This window comes from Ranitomeya variabilis, chromosome 4 (genome assembly GCF_051348905.1).
Source record: "Ranitomeya variabilis isolate aRanVar5 chromosome 4, aRanVar5.hap1, whole genome shotgun sequence".
NCBI classification, from domain to species: Eukaryota; Metazoa; Chordata; class Amphibia; order Anura; family Dendrobatidae; genus Ranitomeya; species Ranitomeya variabilis.
In genome coordinates this window covers 254,516,601-254,534,290 of record NC_135235.1, presented here as the reverse complement: position 1 = coordinate 254,534,290, position 17,690 = coordinate 254,516,601, and the positions used below count along the sequence as shown (strand labels likewise).

Genomic DNA, 17,690 nt, shown 5'->3' with positions numbered 1-17,690 from the left:
AATCAAGCATGTGCACCTTTGCTAGTCTATTTTTCAGGACCCACATCATGTTCATAATTGCTGGTGGAGTCCAGCAGCTTCTCTTCTATGTATAGCTTACAGTTATGGTAATATCCCTTTATTTGCCCCATGCACATTAGAGTTAAATTGGCTAAATCCACCAATTTTGGTGGAAGTGGTTGAGCATTTAATGTGTATGAGGGTCTCTCAACCCTCCTACTACAGATGATGTAGTGGGAAAATAAATATTACGCAGTGTGAACCCCCTTCTCTGTTGCCAGAGGTGTCCAGCTATACTCTGCTGTCCCCACTGAAAACATATGAAAACTCTATGGTGACATTGGGGGTTGAAAGAGAGATAACAGTCAGACAAAAGCCATCTAATGTGTATAATGTGCATGGACACCTTTACTCCTAGCCATCTAATGTGTATAATGTGCATGGACACCTTTACTCCTAGCCATCTAATGTGTATAATGTGCATGGACACCTTTACTCCTAGCCATCTAATGTGTATAATGTGTATGGACACCTTTACTCCTAGCCATCTAATGTGTATAATGTGCATGGACACCTTTACTCCTAGCCATCTAATGTGTATAATGTGCATGGACACCTTTACTCCTAGCCATCTAATGTGTATAATGTGCATGGACACCTTTACTCCTAGCCATCTAATGTGTATAATGTGCATGGACACCTTTACTCCTAGCCATCTAATGTGTATAATGTGCATGGACACCTTTACTCCTAGCCATCTAATGTGTATAATGTGCATGGACACCTTTACTCCTAGCCATCTAATGTGTATAATGTGTATGGACACCTTTACTCCTAGCCATCTAATGTGTATAATGTGCATGGACACCTTTACTCCTAGCCATCTAATGTGTATAATGTGCATGGACACCTTTACTCCTAGCCATCTAATGTGTATAATGTGCATGGACACCTTTACTCCTAGCCATCTAATGTGTATAATGTGCATGGACACCTTTACTCCTAGCCATCTAATGTGTATAATATTTAAGGACACCTTTACTCCTAGCCATCTAATGTGTTTAATGTGTATGGACACCTTTACTCCTAGCCATCTAATGTGTATAATGTGTATGGACATCTTACATCTTACTCCTATGTGTCTTGTTGAAAACTTATATGCAAAATCTTTCGAAGTATTTTATAGGCACTGTACGGTTCTGATATAGAAGGTATGTTGTTATTAGACACTATGGCACTATTATTTAGGCTGTATTATAGCTGTATTATTTTCACTTCCTGCTACCCAAATATGAAAACATGACCCCGACCCTCCCCATCAAGTTCCTGCTAACCAGTGCTTGTCCAGCCCCTCGATGAGCTCCAAAGCTGCCCCCATGGTATGCGTGCCCTGCGACCAAACTGGAGAATACAATATGTATTTGTATCCATATGTGCAGTTGTATTTCAATATGAAGAGTTGAAACCCTGCCCTGACCTAGTCCTTACTCCCACAGCTGAAGGGCTGATTCAGTTGCATGCAGGCTAGAAAATCCTTTGTGAGCTCATCCAGCCGCATCAGTCTAGACAATCCTCTGTGAGCTCATCCAGCTGAATCAGTCTAGAATATCTTCTGTGAGCTCATCAAGCTGGATCAGTCTAGAAAATCCTCTGTGAGCTCACCCAGCCGGATCAGTCTAGAAAATTCTCTGTGAGGTCATCCAGCCAGATCAGTCTAGAAAATCCTCTGTGAGGTCATCCAGCCGGATCAGTCTAGAAAATCCTCTGTAAGCTCATCCAGCCGGATCAGTCTAGAAAATGCTCTGTGAGCTCATCCAGCCGGATTAGTCTAGAAAATCCTGTGAACTCATCCAGCCGGATCAGTCTAGAAAATCCTCTGTGAGCTCATCCAGCCGGATTCCAGACCATGCATCAGAATCAGCTGCTGGTATAGTTAGCTCATAAAGGATTGCCATCACTGGGAGGACATGTATTCTACGTTCACGTCTGGCCATGGATGACCTCCCAGCTGACAAATCCAAGAACATACTCATCTGCACTTCATTTCTCCTTGTTGTCAGGTCCAAGAACAAGCAGCAATTTTCAACAAATAGTAAAAAAAATAAAAAAAAAGTGTCCAGTTCATGTTGTTAACCTTGTATACAGTTCTTCACGCCCAAAATAGTCTTAATCCCTTAAAATAATCAGCGCAGTCAAGAAGATATCTATGGACATCTGTGGTCTTGTGACACTAGTGGCTGGTATATCGACGATGTTCCTTTGCATTAGTTTTAGGAGGATGTTCTCCCCCTTAGTTCACAGAAGCCATGTCTGGTGTCCATTGACTCAGGCAAGGAAATAAATTGTTTGCTTTTGAGCTGATGGAGCCTTTCCTAAAGGAGGGAGATAAGCCAAATCGTCAGATCTTTTATGAAGCTTTTTTAGACAAGTGGACACAGATGTCAGAATCAGAGAAAGCACAAACATCTGCCAAGTTCATCTCCATAAACCGATTAACCCTACACATTCCAGCCTTAAAATCTTAGCCCTCCATATAATGCGCCTTTCCCGGGGTAAGGGGGGACCAGATGTCTGTCAGCTGTGGTACACTATGTGCAAAAAAACAATGTGCAAGCTTGGATGAGAGATCAGAAGTAAGCAACTGCTCAATGTGCAATGTTAGAAGGCCTCATGATCAATATGGAACCGTATCTATCGCCTTTAATGGCTTTACATTACAGCACAAATCAGTGTGCCAATTAACATGAATGGGGATGTTCTTTGTTGTGGCGGTCCATAAAATCTTAAAATACTCCAGTTTTGGCCACTAAACATAACAAGAGGCTGACTTAGCTGTGTAGACTGGGACAAGGTCAGCAGAGTCATCTAATTAAGGCCCCTCTGTCTATTTCTGGACATTATATAACTTCTGTTTTCACCAGCTTTCCCCTCTACAGGCTGTCTCTATAATTTCAGTTGTCTCTGAGCTGTCAGGTCCCCCATACACAACACACTCAGAGATGACATAAATTAGAAGCAGCACCAGCATGGAGGACAATATACAACAGTACTGAACTGCGTTGCTGTGAATCTAGTGCTGGGGTGAGATAAAGCACACAGCAGAATGGAGGACATTATATAACATTAATAAGTAGCGCAGCAGAATTTAGCAGTGGAGTTAAATTAATCACTTTTCTTATGGGTCTCTGTGCCTCTCTGTATCACGCTGGCCCTCCTTTTTTGCACCTTATTTCTCCATAGACTTTAAGAGGCAGCTGTAATCTGATCCCTCAGTGAACTGGCATTTTGTCTTATCTTGAACAGGATAATTTTAAGCAAATTTTTTGTAGTAAATAATACGTTCATAAGTGAACGTAGTGGCTCATAAGTGCAGGAAAGATTTATCTAAGATAAATTAGTTTCTTGTATTTACTTGTCACAGCTCACCTTCTTCCCTTCCTATACACTGACTCATAACACCACTATATACAGTAGATAACACAGGATCCACCATTCACAATAGGTGATGTTACAGCTCACCTCCTCCTCCTGTACAATGACTGATAACATCTCTATATACAGTAGATAACACAGGATCCACCACTCACAATAGGTGATGTCACAGCTCACCCCCTCCTCCTGTACAATGACTGATAATACCTCTATATATAGTAGATAACACAGGATCCACCATTCACAATAGGCAATGTCACAGCTCTCCTCCTCCTCCTCCTCCTGTACAATGACTGATAACACCTCTATAAACAGTAGATAACACAGAATCCACCATTTACAATAGGGGATGTCACAGCTCACCTCCTCCTCCTGTACAATGACTGATAACACCTCTATATACAACTGATAACACGGGATCCACCATTCACAATAGGTGATGTCACAGCTCACCTCCTCCTCCTGTACAATGACTGGTAACACCTCTCTATATAGTAGATAACACAGGATCCACCAGTCACAATAGGTGAGGTCACAGCTCACCTCCTCCTGTACAATGACTGATAATACCTCTATATATAGTAGATAACACAGGATCCACCATTCACAATAGGTGATGTCACAGCTCACCTCCTCCTCCTGTACAATGACTGATAACACCTCTATATACAACTGATAACACGGGATCCACCAATCACAACAGGTGATGTCACAGCTCACCTCCTCCCCCTCCTGTACAATGACTGATAACACCTCTATATACAGTAGATAACACAGGATCCACCATTCACAATAGGTGATGTCACAGCTCACCTCCTCTTCCTGTACAATGAGTGATAACACCTCTATATACAGTAGATAACACAGGATCCACCATTCACAATAGGTGATGCTACAGCTCACCTCCTCCTCCTGTACAATGGCTGATAACACCTCTATATACAGTAGATAACACAGGATCCACCATTCACAATAGGTGATGTCACAGCTCACCTCCTCCTCCTCATGTGCAATGACTTGAACCCAAGCAGTAAATATTGCAAAGACAAAGGAAAAAAAAAAAAAAGAATTGCAGTTTTTGTTCATCACACTACCCTGAAAAAATGCAATAAAAAGTTATCATGATATCTTCTGTACACAGAAAAAAAACAACAACTCTCATACACGACACCAATGGACAGATAAAAATGTTACCCGTCTCAGAAACTGGAAACAAACCAATTTTTTTTTCTTTTACAACATTCTGAATTTTACTAGTAAAATATAAAAAACCCTTTATCACTGCAAATCATACTGACCTGCAGAATTTTGTTTCTAGGTCGTACCCACCACCTCTTATACCCAGTAAAAACACCCCTTCCCCCCCAAAAAAATATGGTGGAATTGTGCGTTGTTTTGTATTCACCACTTGGAATTTAATTTTTTTTCCCTTTTTCAGTACATTATATGGTAAAATGAAGAATAGTGTCAATCTAGACCTTATACGCCGATGGAAATGGGAAAATAAAGAAAAGAAGTTATGGTTCATAGAAGGGGAAGAGGAAATATGAAAGCGCAAAGACAAACAAACAAAAAAGCCGAGTCAATGATGAGTTATTAGCAATTATTATTATTTATAGGTATATCTGCTCCCATTACTTTATAGTTTTTCTGTTCACAATGCAGCATGTGATTTGCTACATGGCTCTGGGATCCAGCAGCATTATGAATGCAGCTCCGGAGGGGAATGCAACGGAAACATGCTGTAATTTTCTAACAATGCGAGGGATCATCTTACAATTTGTCCTTTGTGTTTCCGCTGCAGGACACACATAAAAGCGAGGTCACTAAATTTTAGGCTGCAAAATACTATGGGCCCCAGAGAAGCCCAGGTGTGAGTGGGAGCCAGTTTGCTCTCTTTTTTTTGGACTCCCAGAATCCCACTGTGGTTTCTCATGGAGCAGCCTGGGAATTCTTCACTCCCACCCTCCTCCTCCTCCTGCTGCTGCAGGATTCAATCATTTTTCATTTTGGCAGCTGAGATTGGGGAGGGGGCGCAGGGCTGGGGGCTTTCAATAGAAACACATTACGTCTGGTAGGCCTGAGAAAGAGGTCACCTTTTAACTCTTTCCTTTCCATGCACACAGGGCCAACAGTCAGATTGACAGCGTCAAGCAGATGGGGCAGACGAGGATTGTTGTCTGGACTCTGCAGACATCTGACCCCTTTTTGCAAATGATAAAAAAAAAATCAAAGGGGACCGAGTTATTATTGCATTTGAAAACGTTTTTTTTTTTCTCGGGTTTTTGGTGTTTTTCGCCTGTTTTTGATTTAAGCCGAATTAATCTTTTAATTTGCACCATTTTTTAGTCTATTTCATGTGTTCACCTCTTTGCTAATTTCTATCGGTTTACCATCGTGATCGTGATTTTTGCTTTACAGATATATGTAGCAGATTCATTCAGACTTTTTTTTTTTTAAGTCGGCAATTTTTTCACAGTCACGACACAGGCAAGCTATATCCCAACAAACAGGCCATCCATGTATGTGTCGTGACAGTCACACAGCCGTGACACATGCAGCTGCGGCGCCGCTCGTCTCTAGTCAGCAGCGCCTCCCTGAGCCAAGGTGACAGGCGCTTTCCATCCACTTTATAATTAACCTGTGTTCTTATTTTTCTGACCTTGTTTGGTCACGCAATGTCTGGAAATTCTGCCACTTTCCAGCGTGCAAGTTACAGTTTTTCACAGTCATCACTTACTTAAGTGCAGCGAGACGGCGCCGCAAACCGGAGAGCGGGATGAGAGCGCACCAGCACCGACACTGTTCAGATCCTGCAGTGATTAGTGCGGACGTGTAGGAGAAAGGATTTGACTCAAGCAATGTTCGCTCTAGCATACGAGTGATGTTGAAGGCAATCGGTGAAGTTTTTGCTATGTGATCTGATGTAGGGGCAGAGACCCTGATTCTAGCAATGTGTTACTTACTGGATTGCTGATGTTTCAATAAAATCAGCATTTTTTCAACAGGAGATTATCACTAGAGAACTAGTTGTCTGGTGCCAGGTAGTCCTCCTTCTCGGTGTAACCCCGCCCCCCAACACTGATTGGAAGCTTTCTGCCTATGCATTGTGTAGACAGTAGCCAATCAGTGGTGGAGGGTGGGATTATACAGAGCTCAGCATTTAGAGAACTGCTAGATCTGCAGCAGAGAAAACAGGGGTTTTATTAAAACTACAGCAGGCAGCCCAGTAAGCAACACATCACTGGAATCAGGGTACTATGCTGTTTTCGGTGAAGCAAAATCCTGTTGACATATTCCTTTTAACCAAGCTAAGGTGTGTGTTATGAGGAGAGAAGGATGCATCGGTCCTTGGCCACGCCAGGGGAGCATCGGGTCCTTGGCCACATCAGGGGTGCTTGGCAACACCAGGGGTGCACCGGGACCTTGGCCACGTCAGGGGTGCATCGGGTGCTTGGCCACACCATGGGTGCTCCAGATCTTTGGCCACGTCAGGGGTGCACCGGGTCCTTAGTCATGCCAGGGGTGCTTGGCAACACCATGGGTGCCCCGGGTCTTTGGCCACGCCAGGGGAGCACCGGATCCTTGGCCACGCCAGGGGAGCATCGGGTGCTTGGCTACGTCATGGTTGCACAGTGGAACCATTATTTACTTTTGCAATAATGCCAATTTTCTGTGCAAGGAGTGAAATCTATATGGCAGGGCTGAATCTTATAGGGACTAAGTCCCCTGTAATGCTGTGAAATTGTGTCACAATCTTATCGGTAACGGAGACCATGATGCTAATGTTCCAATGTTTTTTGGCATCCGTTCTCATCAGCCGCAGCCCAAAAGAAGGAAGATCTCTTGTGCCGCTCCCCTTACATGTCATTATTCACCAGATCCAACAAGAGAAGAGGCCGGAGAAATGGCAGAGAGTTTTATCCTATCAGTTACATGCGCAAGATGCTTTTCTTTTCTTGCCTTCTTACCAATGTTGCTAAGCAAAGCCATTGAGGCCTGAATGTCACAGTTGTCCATTTGCCTGGGACGTCCGCACGGATTGAATTGGCGCTCGGCCCAGCCCCCTCCATGCTGCTATGCTATAGACATTGTCCCCACTCTGGAGGGTTCATAGCCTTTGTCTGCGGGGAGAAAATGTTTGTTTAGGCTCCTCAAGTGACTTAGCTCATTATGAAGTGACAGATAGAGTGAAGGGAGCGGCCAAACAACGGCCTCTTCTCCAGCACCGACTGCTGAGTCTCAATATCCCCTTGTGCCCGGAGGGGGCAGAAATCGCCTACAAATGTCGCCTTAGCTAAATTCCGGCAAAGTTCACACCAGGCGGCATTTTTAAATTTTTTTTTCCTTTCTCGCTGATTTTGAGCAATTGACTTTGATGAGTAAAAGAAACCCAAAAGTGTTAGAGATCAAGAAAACCGTCCTAGTCCAATGTCCTATAGAACAGACCGTCCCACGATCATCACACAACCACAATTGAGGGTTTTTTTTTGTGGTTTTTTTTTAATTATATTTTACAATTTTATATGACTGAATAATATTAGTACATTTTCAAAACTTTTAAAAAGTTTAACTTTTCCTGGAGAGTTTTCTTGTAAAAGCTTTTAAATATTGGCATGAATTTTATGGAGTTTTTTTATGACATTCTTTCCGTTACAGTTTTAACCTTTTTGTAATGTACAGGGTGTTGCGGCAAATTTGCATTTATGCAAAGAAAAACTCAAAATTTTATTTGACTTTTGCACCAGAGTCCACGGCGGAAAACTCTCTCTTGCAAATACCCACAGATCACATTTTTGGTGCGGACTTTGGCCCCATTTTTTAATACCTGTTCATCTCATCATCATGCCGCTCAGGTTTTTTTTAATGCTAAAACCATGCTTAATTTTATTTTATTATCAAATTTTTTTTGCAGAATTGGCGCCAATTTTACCATTTACAAAAAAAAAAAGTGAAATCTGCATGAAAAATCGCAGCAAAGTGCATGGATTCTGCTGCAGATGTGCTGCGGGGGAAAAAAAAACCGCAAAGTGAGATGACAGTTCTGGGCACTGATGTAGTAGAAGTTCACAGCTGTAAAGTGGGGAGGCCCCAGCCCTGTACCCCATGAGGGTCCGAACTTTCGCTCTGCAGCCATAGGCCCACTTACTGTGGTGGGTCCCTGCTCAGAAGCTGTTTAGTCAGCTCATAAAATCTTAAGATGAAAGCAAAGACAGGCAGCAGGGGCCACGGGTCACCCAATCCACTCCGCCTTCTATTGCACTGACAACAGCAGTAACCTCATTAAACACAAGGGCCTCCAATGCACATTATCCCTCTGCCACTGTGGGTGATGATAGGGAGCCCACAAAACAGGAGGAGGAGAACTATTCACCAGCAAAAATGTATTGTGTCCTTCAGATAAGCCCCTTGCTGCTATTCCTGGGCCCCGGTGACCGGGACGTGTCAGAAAATACACAACAAACACCCCACTTGCTAAAGAAAATCATGCCGTGAGCCCCCCGTCTAAGGGTATGTGTCCACGTTCAGGAAACGCTGCGTTTTTGACGCAGCGCTGAGCCGCAGCGTCAAAAACGCAGCGTCCAGATGTTACAGCATAGTGGAGGGGATTTAATTAAATCCCGTCTCCACTGTGCATTAAAAAACGCATGCGTTTTTCCCGCAAAAACGCACATGCGGTGCGTGTTTTCAGAACGCAGCATGTTGCTACAATGAGCAAAACACACAGGAACAGCGCAGGTGACCTGCCAGTGACCTCAGGTGCATTTTTGGTCAGGATTTTACCTGCATAAAATCCTGACCAAAGCCTGAAGCAAACCTGAACGTGGACACATACCCTATGGGTATGTTTCCACGGTAAGTAAACGCTGCTTGTTTGAAGCTGCAGCGTCAAACAAGCAGCGTCCAGATGTTCCAGCATAGTGGAGGGGATTTTATGAAATCCCGTCTCCACTATGCGTGGAAACCCGCACGCGGCGGCCCTGCGACTCCGGACATGCTGCGCGTCTTTTCAGATTGCAGCATGTCCGTACACCTTGCGGGGATGCAGCGTCCCCGCAAGGTATAACACAGGGCCCTATGGCGAGGGGTGCGATGATCCCGGATGTGTACTGTACACATCCGGCACCATCGCGTCCCAGAAAGGGGGCGGGGCTTAGCGCCGAGCGGCTTCGCCGCTGCGGCGATACCGCCGCCCCTCCGGACCGTGGAGCCATACCCTAATATTCCCAATACGGGACATGATGAATATTACAGGCCATCACGGGACCATAATAAGAACTGGACTTGGACGGGTTTTCAGCCTCAAATGTCTGTACAATTCGCCTCTAAAATGTAAAGCGCTGCGGAATACGTTGACGCTATAGAAATAACAATTATTATTATTGTTACTATTCATTGACAGCAAGCAGAGGTTTGGAAAAGAGTTTAGAATCTAAGCCCAAAGAGGGCAATTCATCATCGATTTTGCTCTTTTTCTGGAGTAAAAATGTTTCTAACAGTATTTATTTTATTTATTATCTAATTTGCCCTTTTTTCATGTTGATTTTACTTGGTTTCGTGTTTTTTTATTTTTCTTATCCAGCACATTTTTGGTTATCCAGATGTTTAGTTGAATTCACCATTTACAACTTTTCACAAATTGGTGACACTTTTTGGGGCAATGGTGCTCCAGGATCCTAGTAAAGTGTACAATTTGTCCAATTATTTTTTTATTTGCACTTCCAACGTTGTAAAGGATCGTGATACTTAAAAAAGTAGCAAAAAAAAAAAGCATCTTAGAATTTGCATTAATTCATTAAATATCGCACAGCAAAAGTGCAAAATCGTGCTACGCAAAAGAAAAAAAAAAGTCTGAAAAAAAGCAAACTATTAAATTGACCCCAAAGTTTATTTGAAAGTTGTAAAGCTTCTCCTGGTGCGATGATGATTCCGTTTTGATGAGATGAGACTGTTTACGAATAGAGTGAGCGCTGCTGCCTCCTACAGGACAAAAAGTGGCAATGCAACTAGCAGATTTTACAAACAATTAGGGTATGTGTCCACGTTCAGGATTGCTTCAGGATTTGGTCAGGATTTTATGCAGGTAAAATCCTGACCAAATCTGCACCTGAGGTCACTGGCAGGTCACCTGCGTTGTCCTTGAGTTTTTTCTGCTATGTAAGGACATGCTGCGTTCTTAAAAGACGCGCCGCATGTGAGTTTTCTCGGGTGTGCCGTATGCGTCTTTTACTGCATAGTGGAGACAGGATTTCATGAAATCCCCTCCACTATGCTGTAACATCTGGACGCTGCGTTTTTTATGCATGTTGCTCAATGCTGCGTCAAAAACTGAGCGTTTCCTGAACGTGGACACATACCCTAAAAAGGAAACCATGCCAGAAAAAAGTCAAAACTGTCCCTTTAATATGTATTAATGTTTGTTTGTTTTGTTGCTAGGATACATTATAATAGTTGAATCTTCTGGGGTCCGGCCAATCCTAATAATAAGGGTGCAACCCCCTCACCCCTGGTCATGCAATGCAGCCCCATGCAAATAAACATGGCCGTGCTCCACTTCACTGCACAGCCGGGTACCTGAGAGCACGGCAGATATACACAGAAGTTACGAAAGGGAAACAGGACAATATTTTTTAGTATATAATGTCATATAGAAGTTGAATGTCCCTTTAAGTTCCCTGTTCGTAGACTGAAAAAAAAGTGGTAAAATTCAATGTCTTTGAGATTCCGAAAATGTCAGGAATATCCGGCACGATTTTTGTGGCTGTTGAGGGACCTAATGATTACAGGGAGCGGGGTCTGTGGCGGTGCAGATACCAGATGACGCCCCGATGGTGATGTCCCCCCAGGCGCTGTCACCGCTCGTCCCTAATCCCTAAAGGATGATGTGGGGGACACAATAGTGATGGCAGAACAAGCACCATGAACATCCAAAGAGGCCTCCTTGTCTCAGGTCAGGGGGACTGAAAGGCCGAGCCGCTGCCTTTATCATGCAGATTGGAGGCGCTCGGCCTATAGAGCGCGCACATAATATGGTGGCGAGGACTCACGCCGAGCCTTTATCTACATAGGGGGTGAAATGGCTAATCATATCAGCACTCCAGAGCGGGGGCAGCAGTGACGGGGTCAGGGGGCAAGCAGCGGGGTATCCCCCATCCACTCTGTGACCCCTCCCAGAGCCAAACAGCCCATCCAGGCTGCAGACCCCAGGAATGATCTAAAGTCCCCCACTACTCAGACCATCAGTATGTGCGAGACAAGTGACGACAGACAATGGCAAAGCAGAGCCCCCAAAATAGCGCTGTGTACCTGCCGCTGATACTGTTATGGGGCACCGTGCCTGCCAGTTATGGGGGCAATGTGCCTGCAATGCTACTGTTATGGGGCACTGTGGCTGCTGCTGTTATGGGGGTACTGTACCTGCAATGCTACTATTATGGGGCACTGTGGCTGTTACTACTGTTATGGGGGCACTGTGGCCATCACTTATGTGGCACTGTGGCTGCTGTTATGGGGGCACTGTGGCCGACAGTTACGGTATGTGGCACTATGGCTGCTGCTGTTATGGGGCATTGTGGCCAACAGTTATGTGGCTGCTGCTGCTCTTATGGGGGCACTGTGGCTGCTATAATGGGGGCACTGTGGCTGCTGCTGTTATGGGTGCACTGTGGATGCTGATGCTTCTGTTATGTGGCATTGTGACTGTCAGTTATGGGGGCACTGTGGGTGCCGATGCTTCTGTTATGGGGGCATTGAGGTTGCCAGTAAAACCCTCAGTCGCCCTGATCCACTCCCGCCTGGACTACTGTAACGCTTTTAATTGGCCTCCCCCTCACTCGACTTTCCCCTCTCCAGTCCATCCTTAATGCAGCAGCCAGGGTTGTCCATCTAGCTAATCGTTACTCGGACGCGTCTGCTCTTTGCCAGTCGTTACACTGGCTGCCCATTCATTACAGGATACAATTCATACTACTTGCTCTCACCCACAAAGCTCTCCACTGTGCGGCATCCCCTTACATCTCCTCCCCTCATTTCTGTCTATCGGCCTAACCGACCGCGGCGCTCTGCAAATGACTTTCGACTAACCTCTGCACTAATCCGTACCTCCCACTCCCCAACTCCAGGACTTCTCCCGCGCTGTGCCAATCCTCTGGAATGCTCTACCCCAAGATATTAGGACCATCCACAATTTGCATAGATTTAGACGCGCCCTCAAACCACATTTGTTCAGAGCGGCCTATCACGTTCCCTAATAAGTCATTTTATGTGCAAGGGCGCGTGTGTAGCCCAATTTACTATCCCCCACCCCCTGAAGATGGCTGTACCATCATTGTAAATACATCATTGTAAATACGCCCCTGTACTTTGTATCTCCCCCACCTCATTGTAGATTGTAAGCTCTCACAAGCAGGGGCAGCTTATTGTGCTTTAATTATTGTATTGTTAACGTTGTTACTTATGACTGTTGTGTTTGAAACTGTAAAGTGCTGCAGAATATGTTTGCGCTATATAAATAAAGATTATTATTAATGGGGGCCCTGTGGCTGATAATTCTACTGTTATGGGGCCACTGAGGTTGTCAGTTGTGGGGGCACTGTGGCTGCCGATGCTACGGTTATGGGGGCACTGTGTCCGTCAGTTTTGTGGCACTGTGGCTGCTGATGCTACTGTTATGGGGGCCATGTGGTTGCCGATACTACTGTTATGGGGGCACTGAGACGGTCACCATTATAGGACCTATTTCTGTTATAGGGGCTCTGTGGCCCAGCATAACAGAGACATCTACAATTCCTCCATGACGGGGCCACTCACAGTGTCCACAGTACCTTACGGGTCCTATTACTGATGATGAACAGACGACAAGAATATAAGAAGGAATTTAATAAATAAAATAAAAAGAGCCGAGTTGCCCTGAAAGCGTTGGAACAGAAGTAACATAATAATTGGACAAAACGTTTCCAGATGTTCAGTATTTTCTATTTGCTCATAATCTCAGTAATTAAGTCCACTGAGCGGCGGAGGCGACGAGGAGATGTTCACAGACCTGGCTACACGCGCAGCCAAAACACAACCCTGACCAAGAATTTCCACAGAGCCGCAGTCACATCGCAGCTGAGAGTGAGCTCTGCCGCGTCCTGTAGTGTCCGGCCGTGTGCTGGAAAGACTACACATGGCAGGACAACTGTCACACCGACTCCAGGATGGTGGCACCCTCTGCTGGACATTACTGGGCACTGCAAAATGTGTTAAGGTAGAGATGTAAAGGAGAACTCTGCCTTCAAACAACCTTTCATGCGCTACTTGCAGATTTCATATCTGCGACCATGGAGGTGGTGACATCTGTTGTGAACACTCATGTTCTGTGATGTACAATGTGGATGACAATTGTTTCCTGATGCGGATTTTACCTGTGTGACTTGAACTGGCAGATTTCAAGAAGGCAGAGGAACTGGCAGGTTTCTAGAAGGTAGAGGAACTGGCAGATTTCAAGAAGGCAGAGGAACTGGCAGATTTCAAGAAGGCAGAGGAACTGGCAGGTTTCTAGAAGGCAGTGGAACTGGCAGGTTTATAGAAGGCAGAGGAACTGGCAGGTTTCTAGAAGGTAGAGGAACTGGCAGGTTTATAGAATGCAGAGGAACTGCCAGGTTTCTAAAAGGTAGAGGAACTGGCAGGTTTCTAGAAGGCAGAGGAACTGGCAGGTTTCTAGAAGGCAGAGGAACTGGCAGGTTTCTAGAAGGCAGAGGAACTGGCAGGTTTACAGAAGGCAGAGGAACTGGCAGGTTTACAGAAGGCAGAGGAACTGGCAGGTCTCTAGAAGGCAAAGGAACTGGCAGGTCTCTAGAAGGCAGAGGAACTGGCAGGTTTACAGAAGGCAGAGGAACGGGCAGGTTTCTAGAAGGCAGAGGAACTGGCAGGTTTCTAGAAGGCAGAGGAACTGGCAGGTTTCTAGAAGGCAGAGGAACTGGCAGGTTTCTAGAAGGCAGAGGAACTGGCAGGTTTCTAGAAGGCAGAGGAACTGGCAGGTTTCTAGAAGGCAGAGGAACTGGCAGGTTTAAAGAATGCAGAGGAACTGGCAGGTTTATAGAATGCAGAGGAACTGGCAGGTTTCTAGAAGGCAGAGGAACTGGCAGGTTTACAGAAGGCAGAGGAACTGGCAGGTTTACAGAAGGCAGAGGAACTGGCAGGTTTATAGAAGGCAGAGAGGAGTGAGCCGCTGCCACACAGCTTCTACAGCTACAAAGGATTGGGCATATGGAAATCCAACATGCCTAATCCTCCTTTATGCAAACATGGACCCACTGGGGGACAGTCAGGATGACCCTAAATTGACAGAATGTTTCTAAAAACAATCTTGCTGACTGTTTCTAATCGCAACCAGCAGAACTGTCAATGTAGCTCTGGAGTGTAATTCAGGGCTTAAAGTCTAATGAAATCACATTTAGAGAACATTTTGCCACAGAAAAGATTGAGATATCCTGTGTCTTATCGCAGACGAGAGGGAAGGAATAGTAATAACATAATGCATTAGTAAATGTGTAGCATTTGGGAGCAGCAGCTGCTTATCTTGGCCACTGCAGCACTAGTGGAAACCATCAGAGTCCTAACCTAATCAGGAGGGCAATATTCTGAGTTCATACTGGAACCAGTTTGTCCTTAGAGTCCGGTGCTGGTTCGGCTTCTGTCGTGTGCATGCACAGCAGGGGAGAGCAGCTTTACAGAAAGAATTTTAGGGCTCAGATGAGGCTATTGTGAAAAAAACCTGGGAACGCACAGTGGAGAGTCAGCGTCACATTTCTTGACGGTTTGTTCTCTGCAGGAAAATGAGGTAAAGTGGAGTCTGTGCCAGAAAATGTGTTTTACATTTCATGTTCACTCCCAGAATCATTCACTCTAGAAAAATCATTAAAAAAAAATTTAAAAACCAAGATCCAGAACCCTCCAGTGTGCGCCCGGCCCTTATCCCAGACAGTGTCCAGATCCCGGGAGAAGTCAGGACATCCACATGACATGATCATAAGAAAGATGGCGGTCTGTCCACAAAACACATTTATTAGATGATGGGGAAGATCCACAAACAAAAGACACCAGAGATCTCACATACTGTGGAACAAAAAACTGTGGTCAAAAACCAACTCCAGAAATGAACGGCAAAGCCTAAAGTGTGACCCAGGACGGTGTAACGATGCCAAAAACTAATCAACCCACACGAGCCACTGCCATCAAAATGTCAACGATCTATTACAACTTTACAAAATCCAAAAGATAGATTTAGTAAATCTGTCTTGGCAATATTATAGCAGTTATATTCTTGTACATAGGGAGCAGTATTATAGCAGTTATATTCTTGTATATAGGGGCAGTAGTATAGTAGTTATATTCTTGTACATAGGAGCAGTATTATAGTAGTTATATTCTTGTACATAGGGAGCAGTATAATAGCAGTTATATTCTTGTACATCGGGGCAGTATTATAGTAGTTATATTCTTGTACATAGGAGCAGTATTATAGCAGTTATATTCTTGTACATGGGGGCAGTATTATAGTAGTTATATTTTTGTACATAGGAGCAGTAGTATAGTAGTTATATTCTTGTACATAGGAGCAGTATTATAGTAGTTATATTCTTGTACATAGGGGCAGTATTATAGTAGTTATATTCTTGTACATAGGGGCAGTATTATAGTAGTTATATTCCTGTACATAGGGGCAGTATTATAGTAGTTATATTCTTGTACATAGGAGTAGTATTATAGTAGTTATATTTTTGTACTGACCTATATAATAATTTCTATGGTAGATACTTTGCTGTAGCCATTCTTCACTGATCAGATGTTAAACAATTTTCTCCACACACTTATAAAGCAGCATTCAAAATCAGAGTATAAAGTCTGACCTGACAAAAAAAAAAAAAAAAAAAAAAATCATCATGAAGCAAAACTGACTCCAGATAGGGGTAAGTAATCCCTACCTTATTATTATTTATTTATATACCCTATCTAATGAGTCGCCCCACTAATATGCTTCGTATTTTGGGTGAAGTTTCCCTTTTGCCTCCTGCTTCTCTCAGTATATTAACGCGTCAGTAATTCCTTTATGAAGGTTTCCCAGCACGGATGAATAAACAATGGGATTGTGTATGCAGGATGGCAGCGCAGGAACTCTTCAGAATAGGATGGTGCCACAGGTTACATGTGAAATTCATTCTCTGTAAAGGTATTTTCTCCAATATAATTCAATTACTAAAGAACAGTCGGCGCTGAAAATTGTCTCAAGCAGACGTTGAAGTTACATTTGGTTCTGATTAGCGTCTGACGTGAATAAATATTGTGGAGACTGGCAAGAAGGAGAGCGGGGACCACGTGAGCGGCACGGACTGGAGGTGAGAGAAGAGATGAATGCGTATACGTATCATCAGATACGGAGGACCCGGGGATGTTGTCCGCAGCGTCCGGCCAATTCACACATTATAGGACACAGAATCAAGAGACATTTGATTTGATTCTGAGGGACTCGGAACGCATCAGTCCGCAGCATCCGATATAATGGAATAAGCACAGAAGAAAGCGACATAATAATCCTGTTCATTTCCAGGAAGGTCAATGAGAAAACACGTACCGGAGGCCATATTCGCTCTCTTCATCCTGGAGGTTTATTAATGAAAAAACTTCTGTTTCAGTTTTTAAATCCCGGTCACACAACCAGATCAGACGACCGTACACATTCAACATCGGTGAATCCTCAGCCCCGGCCTCTCTCCTCCGTATGCGGACATCATGGGAAAAGATTATTCGGCCATAGGACTTTTTAGCACGTCAGATTCTTACAGGGGAATGGATCACATTTTTTTCACAAGAGAAAACATTTTTTTTCCACAGTTTTAAAATAAATAAATCCATTGAGACGTCACAGCTCACCTCCTCCTCCTGTACAATGACTGATAACACCTCTATAGACAGTAGATAACAGGATCCGCCATTCACAATAGGTGATGTCACAGCTCACCTCCTCCTCCTGTACAATGGCTGATACCTCTATAGACAGTAGATAACACATGATCCACCATTCACAATAGGTGATGTCACAGCTCACCTCCTCCTGTACAATGACTGATAACACCTCTATATACAGTAGATAACACAGGATCCACCACTCACAGTAAGTGGTGTCACAGCTCACCTCCTCCTCCTGTACAATGACTGATAACACCTCTATATACAGTAGATAACTCAGGATCCACCATTCACAATAGGTGATGTCA

The 17,690-nt window shown here is 44.2% G+C and overlaps 1 long non-coding RNA gene across 1 annotated transcript in view; it reads right to left on the bottom strand.

Moving 5' to 3' along the window:
* LOC143768782 (uncharacterized) overlaps positions 1 to 17,423 on the bottom strand; it is a 53,194-nt gene extending 35,771 nt beyond the window's left edge. The window contains exon 1 of the long non-coding RNA XR_013214024.1: positions 16,207 to 17,423. This is a non-coding gene — a long non-coding RNA (uncharacterized LOC143768782). The remainder of the gene's footprint in view (positions 1 to 16,206) is intronic.
* Between the last annotated feature and the right edge of the window lie 267 nt (positions 17,424 to 17,690).